The sequence below is a fragment of the Trachemys scripta genome, chromosome 9 (assembly GCF_013100865.1).
Source record: "Trachemys scripta elegans isolate TJP31775 chromosome 9, CAS_Tse_1.0, whole genome shotgun sequence".
Classification (NCBI taxonomy): domain Eukaryota; kingdom Metazoa; phylum Chordata; order Testudines; family Emydidae; genus Trachemys; species Trachemys scripta.
In genome coordinates, this window is record NC_048306.1 from 24,539,631 (window position 1) to 24,560,425 (window position 20,795).

A 20,795-nucleotide genomic window follows, 5' to 3' on the forward strand; every position below is an offset into this window, starting at 1 on the left:
TGACAGGTTGTTTATTTGCTACAACTTGACTATAACATTCCCTGGTTTTAGTGGCCTGGACTGTGTTCCCTGTTGGCAAATGCCACTCATCATTTCTACTCTTCTGTGAAATCGAGGGGAATGGTCCCCAACACATCAGAAACAGTCAGCTCCCTGGAGACAGAGCCTACCACTGCCGCCCAGAGCAGAGCCGCATGCAGGAGTGGCACCAATTCAGGTGCATGGGCAGTGAGCTCTGGAGAATGGTTTCTAGTAGGGTTCAGGCAACCTCTTTCTTACCAGGGGTGGCTGGTAAGAAACAAGTTGCAGTGCTGAGATTTTCCTCAATGTATTGGTTACCCAGAGCACTGGATAGGCGCATACAGAGGTTTAAATAACTCTAAATAAATAAATTAACCCTCTGTCTAGTCAGAGAATAATTAGTAGTAGATAGCGCCTGTTTAATATAGCACTTTTGTAACACACTGGCCAAGTGTATGTATGTCTTCCTCTAGCGGTGGGTATCTATGCAAGATAAAAGGCTGTTATGCATATTAGCAAATGGAGTTATTCCTCCAACTGAAATGGGAGAGAGTCCTGTACTCTTGGAGATGAGGCTCCTGGTTCTGTCTGTAGACCTCAAAGCAGTTCACAAAAAGGGTAAACATTATGCTTAATCATGGAGAAACTGAGATACAAAAAATATATAAAGTGACTTGCTCAAGATCAGGATAGAAGAACCAGGTGAGAACCCAGGAGTTGTGCCTCCCCCTCTCATACTCTACTCACCAAACTATACTGTCTCATATTGTGCCATTCATGTCTGTAGAAAAGAAATACAATAGAGTAGTCTATTGTAATTGATAGGGCAGGGTGTTCTTTTTTTTTTCTTTAAAAAAATTATAATAATTGTAGAAATCTGCAATGATTATCATCGACATCAGCATAATTTTAATGCAAAAATTTAGACACTTGCCACACTGAAAGCATCATCTTTACATCTTAAATCAAAGAGCATAAATTACTGGTCCCCCAAAGGAAATCTGCACATTTATAAACCTACACATCTTAAACTATGATGTGATGCTGATCTCTGTTACACCAGTGGAAATCAGGAGCAACTCTACTGAAGTAAGTATAAACCAGTGTCAGTGAGATCAGAATCTGTCTCTCATGTCTCATCAGAGGGCACTGCTGACTGCTGATTCTCCATGTTGTTGTGTTTCTCCTTCTTTGCCCTCTGATTTCTCAGGAACTTCTTAGGTCAAAGTCCTGCTGCTGCTGTCTAACTCCTAGAAGTGCTGCAATCTTTCTCTCTCGAACTCCCTCTACTGTTTTGCAAGTATTCATGCCCTACTGATTCTTGGTCCTCAGCTATCACTCAACACAGAACAAAGCTAAGATAACTCAAAAGGTATAAGCTATGAATCATACAGTTTGCTATGCAGCCCTAGGTGCACAGTATAAAAGGTTTCAGAGTAGCAGCCATGTTAGTCTGTATCAGCAAAAAGAACGAGAGTACTTGTGGCACCTTAGATACTAACAAATGTATTTGGGCAGAAGCTTTTGTGGGCTTTTAGCGAGGCGGTAGGCTACCCCACAGCCCTGCTCAGGGGCTGAACCTCCCCTACTACCAACGTAGGCGGAGCCACCGGGTCCGGTGCCCGCCCCTCCGAGGTCACGGCCCCGACCCGGAAGTATAAAAGCCTGCCTGCAGAGCCCAGTGGAGCCCAGGCCGGCGGAGAAAGCAGATGTCCCTGGCCGAGCTCCCGCTTGGGAAACAGCCACAGGCCGCAAGCGGCCTGCTGACTCACCGGGCCAGTCGAGCCTACCTCTCACCAGATACCCTGAGGAGGACTGGCCGAGCCTGCCCCGTGCCAGATACCCTGAGGAGGAGCCGAGCCTGCCCCATGCCAGGTACCCCGAGGAGGACTGGCCAAGCCTGCCCCATGCCAGCTACCCCGAGGAGGAGCCGAGCCTGCCCTTCGCTACCTACCCCGAGGAGCCCATGCTGGTGGAGAGCACCGACGACACTAAGACGGCCCAGGTACTGTACGAGGAGGAGTGCGGAAGTAGCCCGGGGGCAGCCGACCCCAGTCTGGCTGCTGCACTGCCAGAGCCAACGTCAGTGTGTTGTGGCCAGGATACCCACTGACAGCAGTGAACGTCCGTCGCTGCTAGGGCCCCGGGCTGGGATGCAGTGGAGTGGGAGGGCCTGCCCCCTTTTTCCCCTGGCCTAGAGAGCCTGGGTTGCTGCCTGACTATTGGATTATTGCCCCGCCCTGACCTAGGGCCTGGGCTGCTACAAACTCTGACCCAGCCCCTGCTTAAGGGCCTGGGTATTTGCCTGACTATTGGATTATTGCCCCGCCCTGACCTAGGGCCTGGGCTGCTACAAACTCTGACCCAGCCCCTGCTTAAAGGCCTGGGTATTTGCTTAACTGTGTGATTACTGCCCAGCCCTGATTGAGGGCTCGGGGCTCTTTTCTGACTGTAGCGAGGCGGTGGGCTACCCCACAGCCCTGCTGAGGGCCGAACTGCGGCCCAAAACTACTATACGGCTAAAACCCACTTCATCGGATGCAGTGGGTTTTAGCCCACAAAAGCTTATGCCCAAATACATTTGTTATTCTCTAAGGTGCCACAAGTACTTCTCGTTCTTTTTTTTAGTATAAAAGGTGTCATACTGATCTACTATATATGGCAGGTACATTTGCTTAGATTCTCACTTCTGCAGTTTTCAAGGTATGCTGCAGCACCTAGTCTCTTTTGCTACGATTAGGAGAGCAGTCAAGGGTATGCTGGTCTCTTGTCCAAACTCCTCACACCAGTGCACTCCTATTGATGAATGCACAAACAAAAAATGAGATGAGGGCAGTCACCCCAGGCATAAATATTAAAGAAAGAAAAGATGGTTTGAAGCCAGCCCGTACCAATATTGACGAGAGATGGGCCAGACCCCAATACTAACCTTTCCAAAGTTTAGCAGTTGTTGTTATACAGACACCACCAGCAGTGAAATTAGAAATGAGTTCAAGCTCCTCTGCATCTCATTGGGGTTCACATTCTAAGCTTAGGTTCAGGTGCACCTCTGGTTGTGACCAGAAGTCGTCACAAATTGGTGAGCGTTCAGTGGCCTGTGTGAAAGATGTTGGAGTTTCCTAGTGCACAGGCCTTCACAATATAGACAAACACCTTAAAATAGGCACTAAAAAGTCTCTTCGTAAAGTGTATTAAAGTAGCAGCTAGAGGCCCCATCCCAGGTCAGGAACCCATTGTGTTATCTGCTTTGTATAAGCAAATAGCAAGCGACAGTCTTTGTTCCAAACAGCTTACTATCTGAATAGATCAGACAGATAATGGTTAGGAGGAGAAACAAGAAGGGTAAGTGACAAGTCCAAGGTCACACAAGAGATCTGTGGCAGAGACAGGTATAGCACCCACAATTCCCGACTCCCAGTCCCACACCAATCCATTAAACAATACTGCCTCTTCTCGGAGAGCCAATCCAGAGGAGCCAAGGATTGAATCGACTAGGTCCCTTCTCCTAGGGGCTAGACTCTCTGGGTCAGGGCTAGTGCATGTGGGAGCCTGCTGTGCCAATCCTGCACCAGTGGTGGTGATAAACAGAGACCCTTCCATCTTGTGAAATGACAATCTGTCAATTTCCTTTGGCCACTAAAACTCATTTAAGGATTAAACATTTCTTTTAAACTAATAGATAAAAATAAAAGGAGGAAAGATGGCCGAAGAGGGGAATGCTGGGTAAAGTGCTCAGCCTGTATTTGCACTGGCCTCAGCAGACTGCTGTGTGCTGCGTAGATGAAAGCTGTCTTCTGATCGGTGATTTAACATTCCAAGGGAGCAGATTAATGCCTGCAAACTTCTCAGTGGAAGCATTCAAACACTAATTGGTAGTTGCGAGTAATTAAAGTAATTTAGTCAGATTATAAAGAAATTTCTTAACAGTGATTAAGCAACTCTGGGATGTGTGTAGTTGTTTGTAATCACTCCCCCAGGGGGATTAAAGCTCTTGACTACATGTAATATGTCTTGTAACACCCTATGGGTCCTGTTGGTTCATGATAGCAGTGAGCAGCTTGTTGGAGGAGATATAAATCAGGTTTGCATGCACACAGGGTACATCACAGAGAGAGCAGTGCTCCTTCCCTAATGGACTCCGTCTAGCAGCTCAAGCTCCACAGTAAGCTCGGCATCTCATCAGCTGGGATTTGGCTCTGCAATGGAAAATTGGTATCATCAAATCATAGATGTTAGAGCTGGAAAAGAGCACAGGACGGGTGTCACGAGATCTGGGTCCCATATCTGCTGAGTCACTGCCCCTCTGTGCTTCAGTTTCCCCATCTATAAAACAGGGCTAAATGCTACTTCGCCACCTTTGTAAAGTGCTTGGTACTAATTAACACTATTCTAGGTAGTGATATAGCTCCCCTTAGATTGAAAGCCTGGTTTCATATTAGAGACAAATGGCGGGACAGTCATACTCTTCACTCTAGCACTGGCATGTGTCCCATTTCCCCGTGCTCCCATTGCAGGCATGCAGGGCAGGCTGGCTATGGAAGAGCAGAAGGAGAAGCTGAAACTGAAATTCAGGTGCATTTATGCATTTCTTTTAAGATGTACATTTAAAGCTATCAAAATGTGCATACAAGAGACAGTCAGGCTCCATATGGACAGTGCTTCAGCAAGAGACATCGAGGCCCCAGCCTGCTGACCCCGACATCAGGACTATAGCCAACATCTGCTAAGACACTGGAGGCACAAATATGGAGTGACTCTGAGGATCGGAGAAAACTACACACAGAGACCTGAGCCAAGCCCGTGTCGCAACCTGCCTTGTGGACGCACAGAAGGCCTTGGTCTCTGGCTGGCGCTTTTCAGCAGCATGAACATTAATAAAAAAACCCAATATACTGCCACAGAAGGAACAGTAGTCTCATATTCTGAATGGGCTCGGTTGGGATTGCAAACACCATCTTGTGTTTTTCCCAGAAAACAAAACAGAAAATACACAGTTCCCGTATCTGCAGCCTAGATGGTTCACATCATCCTCCTGGTGTCTTCTCTCACACGGATCCCCTTTTGCCAAGGATATCTTGCCACTTCACCAAGACACATTCCAATCCCTGTGCTGAGGTAAGCAAATAATTCACAAGGAAAAACTCACTGCACTAATTTAACCTCCTCCTCCTCCTGGGGAACGGTCAGCAAATTGCTACTCTTTCATTACTGGAATTTAATGATGGAATGATTGTGGATATTTGATCAACACTCAACTGTGATGAGTCAGACAAATCACATGGGATTGTTTATGTTTCCAGATTGGATGAGTATGCAAGTATGTCTGGTGAAAACATGTGTTCGTGCAAATTTTGAGTTCATTATGTGCAATTCATTGAGCACGTGATTTTGACATTCACTTTCTGCAAATGTCTTTGCCTGCAAAACTCAATCATTTGAACTTTCCTGTAAAGGAAACATAACATATACAAGGCAAATTAGTGTAAAAATCAAATGAATATCTGCGGAAGATGCTTTGTGTTATTCACCTAGTTCTATCATTACATACAAAAATATACCAGTGCCACACTGGGGCATATCCTCAGGGGCAACACTAAAGGTTTTCATTGTGAACTCTGTTATATTTTGCTACACAGGACATGCTTTCCAGACGCAAATGTAAATAGCTTTCTATGTGCTCTGTGTACTTTGTGTAGAAACCTGATTTTCCATAATGGTCCATTATAAATAGTTCCACCCACCCCCTACTTGAAAGCTTCTCTGACTCACATTGGAAATTAGCTTCTTCCCCTCCTCACTGTTGAGGACAATTACAGGGCTTTGTTCAAAGGGAATCAAGCAGCATGAGGGCTGAATCCATCCACAGCAAAATTGTCATTCTTTTTTTGTTTTCTGCCTGCAGTAATTACCCTGCCAGCCAGCCACCCGCTCTGACATCCTTAAACCTGCTGCAGCCTCCGCCAAAGCATTCCTCCAGCTCCAGTTTGCAAGTTCACTTTATGGTGATTCATTTATATTCATTTGGTTTGTCTGTTTCTATCAGCCACATCCTCGTTAGCATCACTTCTTGTTTTCTAGCGAAAGGGGTATTTTCCTTTGGAAAACCGGAACTGCACATCACTAAAAGGAACTTGGTCCACACAGATCAAAGCCTCAAGATTTGACCAGGCTGAGGGCTGCATTTGGCTCTTTGTCAGCAATCCAAGGGTCCGACCCCATGTGCTTAAAGCATGGCTGATTGCAGCCAACTTCCTTATTAATATGGAGGGTGAGGCCCCTGGAGACTGCAGGCCCCAGTTTACATTTTTTAATCTGGATCCAAACAGAGACTGCTCTGATCAAGAGCAAGCATTGCACATCGGGACTTGCACTCTCCACAGACCACAGCGCTGCACTGAGAAGCAGCCCGGCCTGGGCCTTACCATAGGACTCTGGATTTCATTTGGCTGCTGAGGTGTGCTTTGTCCACTTCTGTTGGAGATGTTACAGAGATGCTTTCACCTGCGTAGTGTCTTAGTGAGGCCGTTTCAATACTAGAGATAGCATGTCAAACAAACGTCAATCCATTGACTTTTCAGTTGTTTCTCAGCATTTCTTGTGAATCATTTACTAGTTATCCAGAAATCTGTTTAAATAGGGATGCTCAAGTCTCCAGCCCACCCTTTACATCCTGCACAGTGCAACCATAAGGGTGCATTTGTTGCCCCATGACAGTAGCCCGAGATGTCACTAACATAGTCGCCTTCACTCTGCAAGCAGAAACCTGGCTCAGAGGGAGGCAGCTCTCTTGCTTTGGGATAATACTAATGAAGGGGATCTACAAAAGATGGCCAGAAAATCTATCGGTGCATAAATCCTTGTCTATTGCAGCAGTGTGCAAATCCCTCTTTAAAGCACGACCGAATTCTACTTGGTTATTTTTTTTTAAAGGATCCAAAATGACTAACCAGTGACCCCTCCAGCCACACATTCATTTTTCATTAAACCTTTCCTTGGATCTTATAAGGAAAGAGAGCGCAAGAACAAGCGGCCGAGCGAGCAAAAACAATCAACAGCGCCCTGGGGCTATAATAACGGAGGTAGAAACATTTTAAATTATACCTTGGGTCAAAATGATTTTTAGATTGATCAGAAACCAAAATTACCCTTGAGTTCCAGTTGATTGTCTCTGTCTGGAGTTCATCTGGAGGCAGCATTCCTCCAGCAGCTCCCATTGTCATTATTATGAGGAGTGTATATACATTGACTCTGTTATTTTAAGCAGCTGAGAGGAAGAGGAAGAAAAAGCCTTTGAACTTTAAGAGCCACAGTTTGAAGGTAGGGAGCAATGTATATGGCTGCAAAAACACACACTCGCCAGCTGTACCTGCCCTAATGAGAACTCCCCCTTTAAACCAGCATCAATGCTCATTCCCTGATTCACCCAGCAAAGATGCCGTCTTCTCAGAGCCAGGGCCACCCATGGTGGGAGGAGGGGGCAATTTGCCCCGGGCCCCACAGGGGCCCCCACGAGAGTTTTCGGCGGGTCTTCTGCCGCCGAACACACCCGGAGCGAGTGAAGGACCCACTGCTGAAGACCCGGGGCTTCTTCCACTCCGGGTCTTCGGCGGCAATTCGGCGGCGGGTCCTTCACTTGGTCTGGGACCTGCCGCTGAAGTGCCTGGAGACGCGGAGCAGAAGGACCCCTGCCGCCGAAGACCCCCCGGCCCTGTGAATCCTCTGGGCAGCCCTGCCCAGAGCACTCATAAAAAGTCCTCAGCACTCATTGACTCATTACCCCTTGTCCAGGCTAAACTCCAGGGTCCACCATTGCACTAACAAACATGTCCAATACCAACTGCACCACAAAAATGGGTACTTCCCATTGCACCTGCCATATTGCATGGTCACTTCTTCCGCCTGCAAAAACGTGCAGTGCTCATTGCACTAGTCATTAAGCACAGTGCCCTTTCACTCCCAGAGGAGTGCCCTTGTCCATGCGTTGTTAAAAAGAACACCTCAAACACCTGCCAAAAACACCTGCGTGCACTGAAAAAACCTGCCCTTGGTGCACAAAGTGGTATTTCGACATGTAATCACCCAGTTTCCATATGCAAATACTTGTTTCTCATGCAGATGTAGCTTTCTCTGGTGCACCTGCTGGATCTTCCTATTATACCTTGCCTTACATGTATAATCTCAATCACTCATTCACACACAGTGGCCAAAAAGTAACCTGCAGCAACTGGAAAGTCACCCAGGCCTTCAAGGACAAAACTGGTTTAAAGCTATTGTTGGTAAAAGGGGGGATTTCTGGGTGGGGCGATGGGGAAAATGAGGAAGGGTAGAAGGGAAATTGGGCAATATCGCTGTTCATTCTCTTTCCTTTGTAGTGAGGGGAGTCGTAGGCTGTGTCCAACGAGAAGTGAAATAGCCTCCTATGTAACAGGCCTATTGGAGACACTGACAGACGGGTATTGAAATGCTGGGAGACGGGAGAGAGATTAGTATGTTAAGTAACACAGAAGAGAAAAAAAGTTACACCTGCCCTGAAGCCTCAGTCTCTGTTGTTTTTAAAACTCTTACAATGACAGCTTGACTCTGTGTGTGGTTGACAAGCTGGTAACGATTGACTGGCCAAGATAAGAGGCTTGTTGGGATCAGACTGAATGAGTGATGCATTTAAAACTTCACTCTGAAGGAATTTCAGTGCACACCTGTGCAGAGGGCTTTCTTCTGTCAGCGTTCCAGTTCATGATTAGCTAATGGCTGAAGATGGCTTCGCCCTAATTATTACCATGTACTCTATGAGATCTAATTTGGTGCAGAGAGCTTGCATTTTCCTTGAATCTCTTGCAAATGCCCTTTTTCTTTATTCAATTCACTTGTCTTGTATTCCGTTTGAAGGCTGGAATCACACACCTTTCCCCATCATTGTGATGTGTGACATACAAGTGGTACTATAGCAGTGACCCAGCCCCGTGCAACGGGGCAGAAAGGTTGCTTTTATTGCCTTATATATAGACAGTATGTGTGTCTTGTTTGTGTCTAACCACAGGGTGTTACCTGTGCACACACCACACACACACACAGCATGTTTTATAAAGCCTTTTACAAACAACATCCTTTTTAAACAGCCAGTGAAATACACCAGAGTCCATTTAATTAGCCCAGTGGTTCTCAACCTATTTAGCATTGTGGGCCTCATCCAATCTTTCCCGCATCCAATACTACCTGTATGGCCCTGAGGATGTCACATGAGCCGCAACTCTGTGCTGATTGGGCTGCAAGCGGCCCGCGGGACGCAGGTTGAGAACCACTGAATTAGCCATATGCTGCAAATTTCAGACAAGGAGCTTTCCTGAGAGCATGTAGCACTTAAAGGCAAGCTATTTATGTTCCCTCTGAACATGTAGGGTTACCCTGCTTGCTTTCCTCCTCACTTATTTTTAGTTCATTTACCCCATCTCTATTGTCGTTTATTTTCTTTGGTTTACAGAGCCCACCTGAAAAGCTGTGATGCTTTCTAAGGCCATGTCTACACTATGGAACTATAGCGGCACAGCTATGGCACCATATCTATGCCAACATAACACCATAGTATAGACTCAGACTACAGTGATGGAAAGATTTTTTTCCCACCACTGTAGGAACTCCATCTTCTTGAGCAAAGGTAGTTAGGTTGACAGACTCATTCTTCCGATGACCTAGCTTCATATACACCAGGGGTTAGAGGTTGTATAGTTATAGCATTCAGAGGTGTGGATTTTTCACACCCTGCTGTAGCTACATCAATCTAAATTTGAAGTGTAGATCAGCCCTAAGAGAAATGATCCAGCTTAGCCAGACATTCTGAGCTAGACAGGGGAATTGATGGGTGAAATTCTACGGCCTGTGTTATGTGGGATAGAACTTGATGGGGATTTTCTGACAAAACATTATTTTGTCAGAACATGCTGATTCCTTAAAACCGAAACTGCTCATGGGAAAGGGGTAGTTTTGAGGAATCTCCTGACTCAAACATTTCTGAAAATAAAAGTTGTAATACTGTCTAAATGAAAAGTCTCACTTTCCTGTTTGAAATGGCTTTCATTTAGAACAGTGGTTCGCAAAGCTAGTCCGCCGCTAAATCAGACCAAAATATTTCCACTGACCCAATCCAATTTTTTTTTCTGATTATCAGACTAAACATATTTTTAGATTTTGACTTTTCATCCTGATTCAGGATGGGGAATAATTTTGAAATTTTGAACACTCTTGTGGCCTGTGCTGTAGTGAGGCCAGATCACGCTGAAATGGCATACCGGCCATTATTTTATTCAGAAACAAAATGGCATCCTCCATGCAACTGCACCACTGCTTATGGGATGGGAAATATATTTCCTGCCCAGCTGTAATATAGGAGGTTAGGTTAGATTATCAGTATGGCCCTTCTTGGCTTTAAAAAGCTATTAATCTTTAAAAGGCTTTGCAGGAACCCAGAGTCCCAGCACAAGAAACTATCAGGGATACTTGCCAGAAACAAAATCTTGGGTCAACTGAAGAGCAAGATTTGAGCTTACAGTATTTATTCATGCCAACATATACAGTGGCATGATGCTTTTGAGCCCAGCGGTAGATATACTCTGAATTGCACGTATACTTTATGCAGTTTGTCTGTGTATCTGGACTTACCCCATTTATCTTGCCCTTTTCATCTCAAGGCATTTTTCAAACCAGGCACAGACAGATGGGATAGAAGGAGTGGTAGAATGGCTGGCTGAGCAGCCGGAGCCTTGGCGGTCTCTCTGTCTCTCACAAGGCCTAGTTAGTGTCCACTTGCTACTAATAAGAGGGTAACTCTTAATTTAACTCCGGGAGAGGCAATTGGAGTCATCATCTCAATGTGTTTTATGGGGACCTGCAAAGTAAAGAAATGAAACCCAGGAATTCATGGTGTATCCAGTATTTCATCCCTCAGCAAATCTTCTTTCAGTCCTTGTGAGAGTTTTGAGCCCTGACTGAAGCAAAGATTGCTGGGAGCCTTGATTGACTGCGGCTTGAGCCAGTTCCATTCCTGGTGTACCTGTCTTTGGGAAAAGATGGGAAGGGAAAGGATCAAAGGAAAGGCATTGGGGGGAAATCAGGGATTGGCTAGCATTGGAGTTGCCTCCTGGGGCAGAGGGAGGGCAGAAAAAGAGAGGGGGCTTTCTATGACTGTATATTTAAAAAGAAAAGCCCATGCTCCTCTTCTGAGAGGGATATTAATTATTATTCTCCCTTTCCACTCCCTGTCTTCCTGTAGCCCTGTCATGGTCTATCCCCACCAGGTCTCCCCACCTCTACAAGATCGAAGCGATATTCAAAACGCTGGAGACATTTTCTTATTCAGCATGTGTTGCTTGACTCACTGAGATACATAATGAAGTTACTGTGCTCTTGATGCCTCGAAGGGCTGTGACATGTTCAATACCATCACAAATTACTGCTTGGGTAATGCATGATTAATCCAGCACAAAGTGGCCGCCAGTCGATGGAGTTCTACAGACAGCGTTGCCAGCAGTTAATATGGAATGTTAACAAGGAGGGCCAGGCTCTGGTTTCTGACAGCAGGCAGCAAAACACAATCCAGTGGTGGGAAAGTGGAATCATAGAGCGAAGCTGGTGAAAGCAAAATCCCACCTTGCTGGGCAATATGGAGCTGTATGGATTGCACAAACTACAGAACTGAGGGACCAGGTTTCTCCTTGTATTTTCTTGCTGTATAATTGGGTTCTCATGAGAACAGACTTTCTTGTGGCATATTTCCAATGCTGCCTGACTCTTATTGAGTTAGAGAGACTGTGAGAAACATATTAGTTGAATCTTAATTGATGTTTACTTTGAATGATAAGCCTAATAGGCTCAACAGCCCTGGGACTCGCTCCTGGTTTATGTCTTATGTTCGTGAAAGCTCATGCTTCAAAGTTTTCAAAGTTTCAGCCAGCCACCTGCAGGGGTCAGGAAGAGATTTTGCCCCCAACGTATTCTGGGAGGTTTTTTCTTTATCTCCCTTCTCTGTAACATCAGGGATGGCCACAGCTGGAGATGAGACATTGGACGGGTAGAGCCAGGGTTTTGAAGTAGCACCAAGCATTCTTTCTAGCAGCAGGTGCCTGACTTTCTGGTTCTTGCTCACATGCTCAGGGTCTAACTGATCATCTTATGTGGGGTCTGAAATGAATTCTTCCCGAGGCCAGATTGGCAGTGACCTTGGAGGGGAGAAGGAAGGTTCATCTTCCTCTTCAGCATGCGGGTCACTTGCCAGGATAATCTGGGTATATCTCACTTAATCATTTCCTTGCAACTGTGGGGGCTTTGGGCATGGGTGCACCTCAGTCCCGTCTACTCTCTGCCTGTGACACGTAATAGACTAGTCTCCTATGGGCTGCATCACTTTGGTCTGATTTCCATTGCTGGGTTTAGTGTGCAGGTGCTGTTGGTGGCCTGTGATATACCAAAGGTCAGAATAGATGATCAGATTGGCCCTTGTGGCCTTAAACGCTGACATTCTGACTCTGAACTAACCTCGACTTCAGGACCTTCTTACAGCTGCAGATTTTTGACCCAATTAACTCGAATGGCTCCTTCCCTTATGCGCCATTGCAGACTTGTGGTGTAAATCCTTCTGAACGTGTGTCATTATTAGCTGGTACACACCAATCAAGGTGCACTAAATCTGCATGGCAGTGAGAACATCATCATGAGCTTGTTGGCCCCCCTATGCATAGAAATCACTTTAGTAAAAGTGAGATGGCTGGTCCTGTGTATTTACCTTTCCCATGACGATATTGGACATTTTAAGATGAATTTGTCTCAGGTACATTGTCAGCTCTGGAGAGCAAGGGCCTGGCTGATCCCTGGTCACTCCAGCTTTATATTAGTGTCATGCCATTGAAATCAGTGGAGTTACACTGGTGTGAAGCCAGTGTAGAATAAGTGGACATCAGGCCTGAGTCCACACAACAGCTACAGCTACACTACCATCCTCCCTTCTGTGTCCCTGATGTTCCTCAACCCTGCTCTGCAGAGGCAGAGAGAGGTCAGACTTTGATTCGCCAACCAGAGCTTGACCTCTCTATGGAGAGTGATGAGCAAAGTTCTTGCAACTGCCAGCTGTGGTGCTGTTTTCTGAGACATCGACACCTGCCTGTAAGGAACTGGACTGAGGCCCCCAAATCATTTCACACACACAGAGGCCTCAGTAGCTGTCAGACTGGATCAGCCATTGGTTATTATTGACTTGCTTTGGATATCAGCAAGTGACCCAGAGGTGAAAGCCTCCCTATCCCATTACCAATCCAAGACATCCAGTCCCCCAATATTTATTTGTGTTGAAACAGAAGCAAAACATACCAAGGACCCAGAGCCTGCAAAAGGAAATAAAAAAGGGGTTTTAAAGAAACAAACAAATTGTAGGTACATTTGTGTTACATGAACTTTAACTAAAGCCTCTTCTCTCTGCAGAGCAACAGCAAACACAGTGGGAAATAAAAACAAAATTACTGCTGCAAAGCCTATAATTGCAATTCAAAACTTACAGCCATTAATTCCCACAAGTGCAAGGATCAGAACAGCAAATAAAGAAGATGCTGATGTGTTCTACGTTTTGGGAGAAGCTCCTAGTGGTAAACAGAAATGCTTTTTTACTTTTCTTTAACCCCAAATAAAGTAATTAATTTGATAAACACTGTTTCCCACCTCATTAACAGAATGCAAGGGCAGACTTACATATTAATGCATTGAAAGGTGAACCCAAAGCCCTTTTTCCTGCGCAGACCTGAATGTAGGGCTGTGTTTCTCCTGTAACAATTGATGACGCCACTAACACCTAAAACAGTCCTCTCTGTGCCTGCTGCATTAGGTGCTAGTGATGTCATCCTGCTCTTGTGGGGAAAAGGCCAAATGGGTCACACAGGGCTGAGTAGGTAAGTAAAGAGGAGAGTGACTCGATTCCACTCCTGCATTTGGTAATAAAAGACCATTTATTTGTCATTTTAAGTCTGCACAGGCTGATCAGGGATATATATTTTTCCACAATATCAACAACTTTATTGGCATGGCAGTGTATGCAAATTTTGCCAAAGCTATTAACATAGGCCTCACAGCTGTGCCTCTCCAAAGGCTGAGCTACTCTGCTGAGTGGGGAAAGTGCGGGAGTGGCACGCCTGTAGGCATTATGTAGTGGATCTTGCATTGGACTCCACCCATGCCCCACCCAGAAACACTCCCTCTGGATCAGACAGCACTAGTTGCACCTTCTCCCTTTAGTCACACAGGTGCATGACGAGGTATCCATCCCTGTTCCTAGCATATCCTGATCACATTCCTCACTCTAGTTTATCCAGCACTCTCTCCCCCATCTAGTGCACCTTGTGCCCAATCTCCGTGCGAGTACACATGTCCAGGGGGATGCATAAGTTAGCCCCTTGTGATCTTAAAGGGTGTTTTGTATTCATAATCTCCACTCTGAAATAACTTGGATTTTAATTCCCCTTTAATAAAAGTAACCAGGTAAACAAATCCAAGGACAACAGGATCCAGGGTAACAGAGAAAGGCCTTTGACCCAACAGACCCAACTTTTACAAAGCTTAATTAAAACAAAAAAAAATTCTGCTGCAGAAAATTGCCCAAAGACCCAGCCTTTGAAGAGATGCAATTAAGATTGTTTGGCCCCCATGCAGGATAATCGCTGGTGAAGAAACAGCATAAAATGAAAATTGCTTCTTTCCTCCAATTCGAACCAATTATGAGCTTTACATACAGTACGTGGTCCGGTCAGTCATTTACACTGTAGGCAGAGTTCAAAGAAAGCTCACATTCCTGTGGGACAGGCAGCTCCTTTAGATCATGAGGACGCCTGTGCATCTCTAGAGAGCTATCAGGGTAGAACTGACATTTTGTTTCCTTTGGGCCACACCCTGAAGTCCTGATTCAGTTTGTCAGTGGGAATAAGGATTGAGTAAAAACCAAGCAGGGACCTTATATGACCGTTTTGCATGTAACCTGTTAGCTGTGAGAGTGAATCTATATGAATCTATATGTGCGACCATACAGGGTAACACCAGGTCAGGTATGTGAGACAATAACTGACTTCTGGGAGGAAGGCTCATCCCTGAAAGAAACTACCCAACTGTCCTGTAAGTTTCCAGGATGTCTCGTGAGGTGAGAGGTGAGGGGAGAGAAGCATACATTAGGGGAAACTATGTTTCAATGTCAGTGCATGGAGTTTGATCTTTTATGAGGAAGAGTGGTCCACTAGCATCCTCCCCACCATGATCCTGTTGTGTCAGAGGGGACAGTCCCACCGCAGCTAGAATAGAACTTGCTGGTGTGCTCCATCTCCAATATCTCTTGCTATTCCTTTTTTTAATTTTTGTCTTAACCACATTCCTTTAGTTGGAATTCTCCACTGGCTGGAATTCACAAGTCCAGTGAGCACAGTAAATACAAAGTTCCCTCATCAGGAATCTTTGTGCTCAGTCTCAGGAGGGTCACCATAAATATATTTGCTATCTTTAAAAAAACCCCAACAACAATCAAACCAACCACATCTCAGGGCTGTATGGCTGAGGTGAATAATTTACCTCTTAATCACTGTCTTGCATCTAACTTAGCTAGGTAGTGACAGGATGATGTTAGTCTGAGAGTCATGTGGTGTCAAATGAATTGGTTGGGCTCAGTCCATTTCCCAGCTAGAGAGGTATCCACATCACAAACCTAACACCCTCTATTGGCCTCCTTGTTAACAATCTCTGTAGGAGGCCTGAACCAAATGAACATGGGGATGGAAGTCCATTAGATCTGGTCCCTCCAAGTAAGAGTTGTAGTATAAGAGGCTAGATTTTCAAGGAGGTCAGTGCCAGATGTTCAGGTACTCCTTGCCCACAAGTGTGATCAAATTTTCAAAAGAGCTCAGCAGCTTTATACTATTACAACCAATAGTCAGATTTTCAAAAACTTGCACATGATCCAAGATGCTGAATGTTTTGGAAAATCTGGCCACTTATTTGGATGCCTGAATGGGAGCTGAGTCTTGAGAAAAACTGGCTCATGGTGCATCATTGGGAAAACTTGCCCACAGTATACTTGTTCTCTGGGCAAATAGGGGACCCCAGGCTCCAGAGAGATCCTCTAGGCAGGTTCCACTGACTCCTTGAAGTCCTTCTTGGAGCAGTGGATGATGGCTGAGGTTCTCTGCTCAGTGTCCCCCTCTGATTCCTTTGTTTTGACTGGGTGACCTGCACCATCATTCCTGTTTGTTCATTTTTTGTCCTCCGTACTCAGTTAAGTTCTGGGTCACATGGCTCCTCTCTAATCTGAGGGGACAAGCCCTTTTGTTGTTTTGGTGGGCTCTGCCTATCATCCCAGGATTTAAATAGGCCAGCATGACATTCTCTTGAAAAAAAAAAAGATATTTCACAGTATCTACCAACATTTTTGTTAAAGCTTCAAATAAAGTACATTGCCTTCACTGTAAGAGACAAGAATGCGATAGAATTTCCCCTGAGTACAGATGGATTCCTGTTACCACTAGGTAAGAAGTTAGAAGGAGAAAATATTTTTAAGACATCAGAACAAGGAGGGTAGAAAACAGAAGTGGCTGCAAAATAAAATAAAATAAGAAACTCAACCTGTCAGGAATGGAGCTGTTATAGGAATGAAAGGCTGTGACAGGCATGTGTTGACGCCACTAGGCATAACAAAAAAGAGAGAAAAATCAGTATAGATTTTTTTTAACATTTACCCTAAAAACACTTGCTGCACACCGTACAATCTCTTTGAAAAGGAGGTTAATTGAAAGAAATGACACTAACACCTTGGAACTCGTAATCTTAAAATTTCACCTATGGAGCAAACATCCTTTGGGCTAGAGAAAGACCAAGAAAAAATCATATGAGTGAAGGAAAGAGTAAAGCTGGACAAGAGAGAACAAACAGGGAAAGCACCGAGCACAAAGCTCATGTGATGCTGGATGACCTCACATGAATCCCTTTAACCCCTTTCTGCTACAATTTGGCCATTGGTAAAATAGGTGTAATATTATCTAATTCACAGTAGTTTTGAGACAATTAGTTTGTTATTATTATTTATCCTACAGACCAGGGCCCCACTGTGCTAGGTGCTGTACAAACATATAACAAAGACAGTCCCTGCCCCCAAAAAACTTGCAGTCTAATTAGTGTATATAATGTGCTTCAAGATCCTTGAAGAAAAGATGCAATAGCTTTGTAAGGTATTACTATCATTAAAGTTCCAAGGAATCACCACCAGGAATGGAGAACAGATCACCCTAATCTCAGATTCACATCTTCCTACCCAGTCCTTAATCTCATTGTGCAGGTCATGAACCTAAACTTGAGGACATTTTTGGAAGTCTGAAAAAGTTTTCCAAGTCTTTTAATATTATTTCCCCAACCTCCTTTGTTCTGTCTGGTTTTGTCCAGAACCAGAAATGAAAACACTGAAATACTACAGAAGCGATTCTTGGGGTCTCCAATTTGAACAAAAACCATGAACAGCTGTGAATGTCATGGGAAAACTTCTATGCACCAGAGTTGCAGACTGATTTCTAGACTAAAGAGTTTCAAGATAGTTATCTGAACTGTGGGATGCTTCCTTGAACAGAACCTCTGGAAATATTTTACTTTTTTTCTATTCAGCACTTACCCATAGCCTATTTATCTATCACTGTATCTACTGATAGGACATAAATAACCTCTTAGGCCTGGTCTACACTAACCCCCCAATTCGAACTAAGGTACGCAACTTCAGCTATGTGAATAACGTAGCTGAAGTTGATGTACCTTAGGGCAGGTCTTCACTACGGGGGTGGGGGTCGATTTAAGATACGCAAATTCAGCTACGCGAATAGCGTAGCTGAATTCGACGTATCGCAGCCGACTTACCCCGCTGTAGGGATGGCGGCAAAATCGACCTCTGCGGCTTCCTGTCGACGGCGCTTACTCCCACTTCCGCTGGTGGAGTAAGAGCGTCGATTCGGGGATCGATTGTCGCGTCCCAACGGGACGCGATAAATCGATCCCTGAGAGGTTGATTTCTACCCGCCGATTCAGGCGGGTAGTGTAGACCTAGCCTTAGTTCGAACTTATCGCAGTCCAGACATGGCAGGCAGGCTCTCCCGTCAACTCCGCGTACTCCTCGCGCTGAGCAGGATTACCGGAGTCGACGGGGAGCACTTCTGGGTTCGATTTATTGCGTCCAGACAAGACGCGATAAATCGAACCCAGAAGTTCGATTGCCTGCCGCCGAACCAGCACGTAAGTATAGACAAGCCCTTAGATTCACAACACCAGGAATGTTCTTGTATTCCTCTTCTTGGTTATACATATCCATTGTGACAGTCTGTACCCTTATGTTCACCCTTTTTACAAGACTAAGATAAATTTTGTACAAAGTAATACCCTGAGAGGTATCATTTGAAAACTCCTAATTTGCTGGTCATTGTCCTGGTAAAATATGTATGGCAACATTGTATGTAAACTTATAAGATTCTACTTATGACTTTACTGAGACATGCATCAAATTTAGAGGAGCAGACACAAACCAGCCCTTCGGAGACAAAAGGCAAACTGATGCCTCAGCCAGGTGTCAATAAAATCAAATGTACTATCACCTGGGTAAGTGGCCATTCTTTGCCAGGAAGAAGTGTATGAGTGAGAAATGTACATTTTGCCAGTGGAGGTTATTATGCAAATAGACTGGCTACCGCCTGAACCCGAGCTGGAGAGGATTCTCAAAGAAGAGATTTGCTATAAAAAAGGGGAGCCAACTCCCCAGATTACCTCTTTCCTTCCTTTATTTCTGCCCAGGATATCCACAATGCTTGAAGGACAAGGAAAGGAGCATTGGACTGTGGGAATGTCACACCCAGTCAGCCAACTTTATCCTTCATATAACTCCCGTAAAGTCAAAAGCGATACCTCGGAATGATTCAGGCCCACTGTACACAACACGAACCCTGGTAGTAATTCCTGATGAGAACTGAGGGACCAATAATTGCAACAAATAATTTATTCGACGATTTTACCTTCTAACTTATTTGATAAATGTCATTTGGATTTTTTTTAACTCTATGGCTTGATCACCAATATTCAACATTTGAGCTATGCAGCTAAGTTATAACTGGCCAAAAAAGTCACATGGTATAGTTTATGTTCTCTGACTGTTTGAACAGGGAACACAAATGTTTCATTGTTTGAACATGAAAATACTTACTTCTATTTACTGAAATATTCATGAATTGGACTATGAATGTCACTTGCCAAGAATACTTTTGCCAGTAAAACTCAATAAATGTTTGTGGAGTGAGAACACAAAAGAGGAACAAAAGTGGCCAAAGTAACCTTATTTAAACCTTCACACATATGCTGAAAAATATTTGCATTATTTGCCTCAACCGATACTCAGCAAGCATTGTCCTAAGACTGATAGCAAAATGCCCAGTTTCTTTCTTTTTCTTTCTTTCTTTCTTTCTTTTTTTCGTGACTGAAGACATGAAGCTGTATTTCCTTTGTACACATACTGTCTTCTTCAAATGCTGCTGTTGGATCATGGAAGTTTCTGAAAAATAGTCTGTATGGAAACAATTCTGATGATGTCAGTTTTCTCTGTTTCTCATTCTTTATTATGAAGGATATTTGCATGAAAATTGCGACTTTCTTTCTGAAGCGGTCATCTGATTTCTCAGAAGCTGCTTATGCTCCTCACATGAGGTCATGTTCCTCTATATGACATCATAACTAGCTCCAGAGCTACCACTTGCAATGCTGCAAAGGATCCCGACTTCTGGGTCGGAATAGGCAGCAGACTCTAAAAAAGCAGAGACCCTATCTTTCTTGCAAAAATAACACAGATTGTACATGAGATCCACTGTGGTTTATGGTTCTTTCCTTCTGAAAATCACTTTATAAGAGAAAGATCCCCTCACTGGCCATCTCCTCTCTCAACCTAGAAACTCCGCACTGTTTGGTTGGAATATGTTTCAGACCGCTAGGGAAAACTCTGAGACCACTGCTGATCTGCAGACTGTGGCCTGAGAACTGATGCAGAAGGTGACTTGTCTGTAAAATGAATACTTGACAGAGAACTTTAAGTGCATCCAAGCAGCTTGTTTTCTGAAGAAACTCTGGGTATGAGACAGAAGTAATCAGGAATAAGAACAGGGAAAGTGAAAGGCAGTGCGAACCTCCCTGAGAAGAAATTTACCCTGTCATAAATAATAGTTTCTTCTTTTGCGGGGCCAAGCAGTGTAGCTCAATGGGCAGCCACACTACCCTGGGTAAACAGGTCTGGGTTCGACTCTTACATTAGAACTCAGCCTGAGACCCAGGGGTGGATAGTGGCATTACAGGGAGCTGCAGTGGAGTGCTGTGCTATTGAAGATGTTGTCCTTTGATGGAGAAGTTATCTAGGTAGAAGTTAAAGGTCAATGGGTGCTTCCAGGAAAAGTGGAGGATACTTTTAGATTAATAGATGTGAAGGCCAGAAAGAACCATTCTGATCATCTTGTTTGACCACCTGCAGAACACAGGACATAGAACTTCACCCAGTGAGTCCTGCATGCCTTCCCAATGCCTTACTAATATGGTTTCGATGCCACATGTTCTAATATCCACCTGTGTGTAAAGGTACAATATTTGCCAGTTGGAGAACAGCTCCTGCATTTGCCTATACAGCTAGTGCCCCATCACTGTGTGTACTCGATATAACTCACTAGCATTTGGGGACACCCAGACTAGATGCAATGCACTAT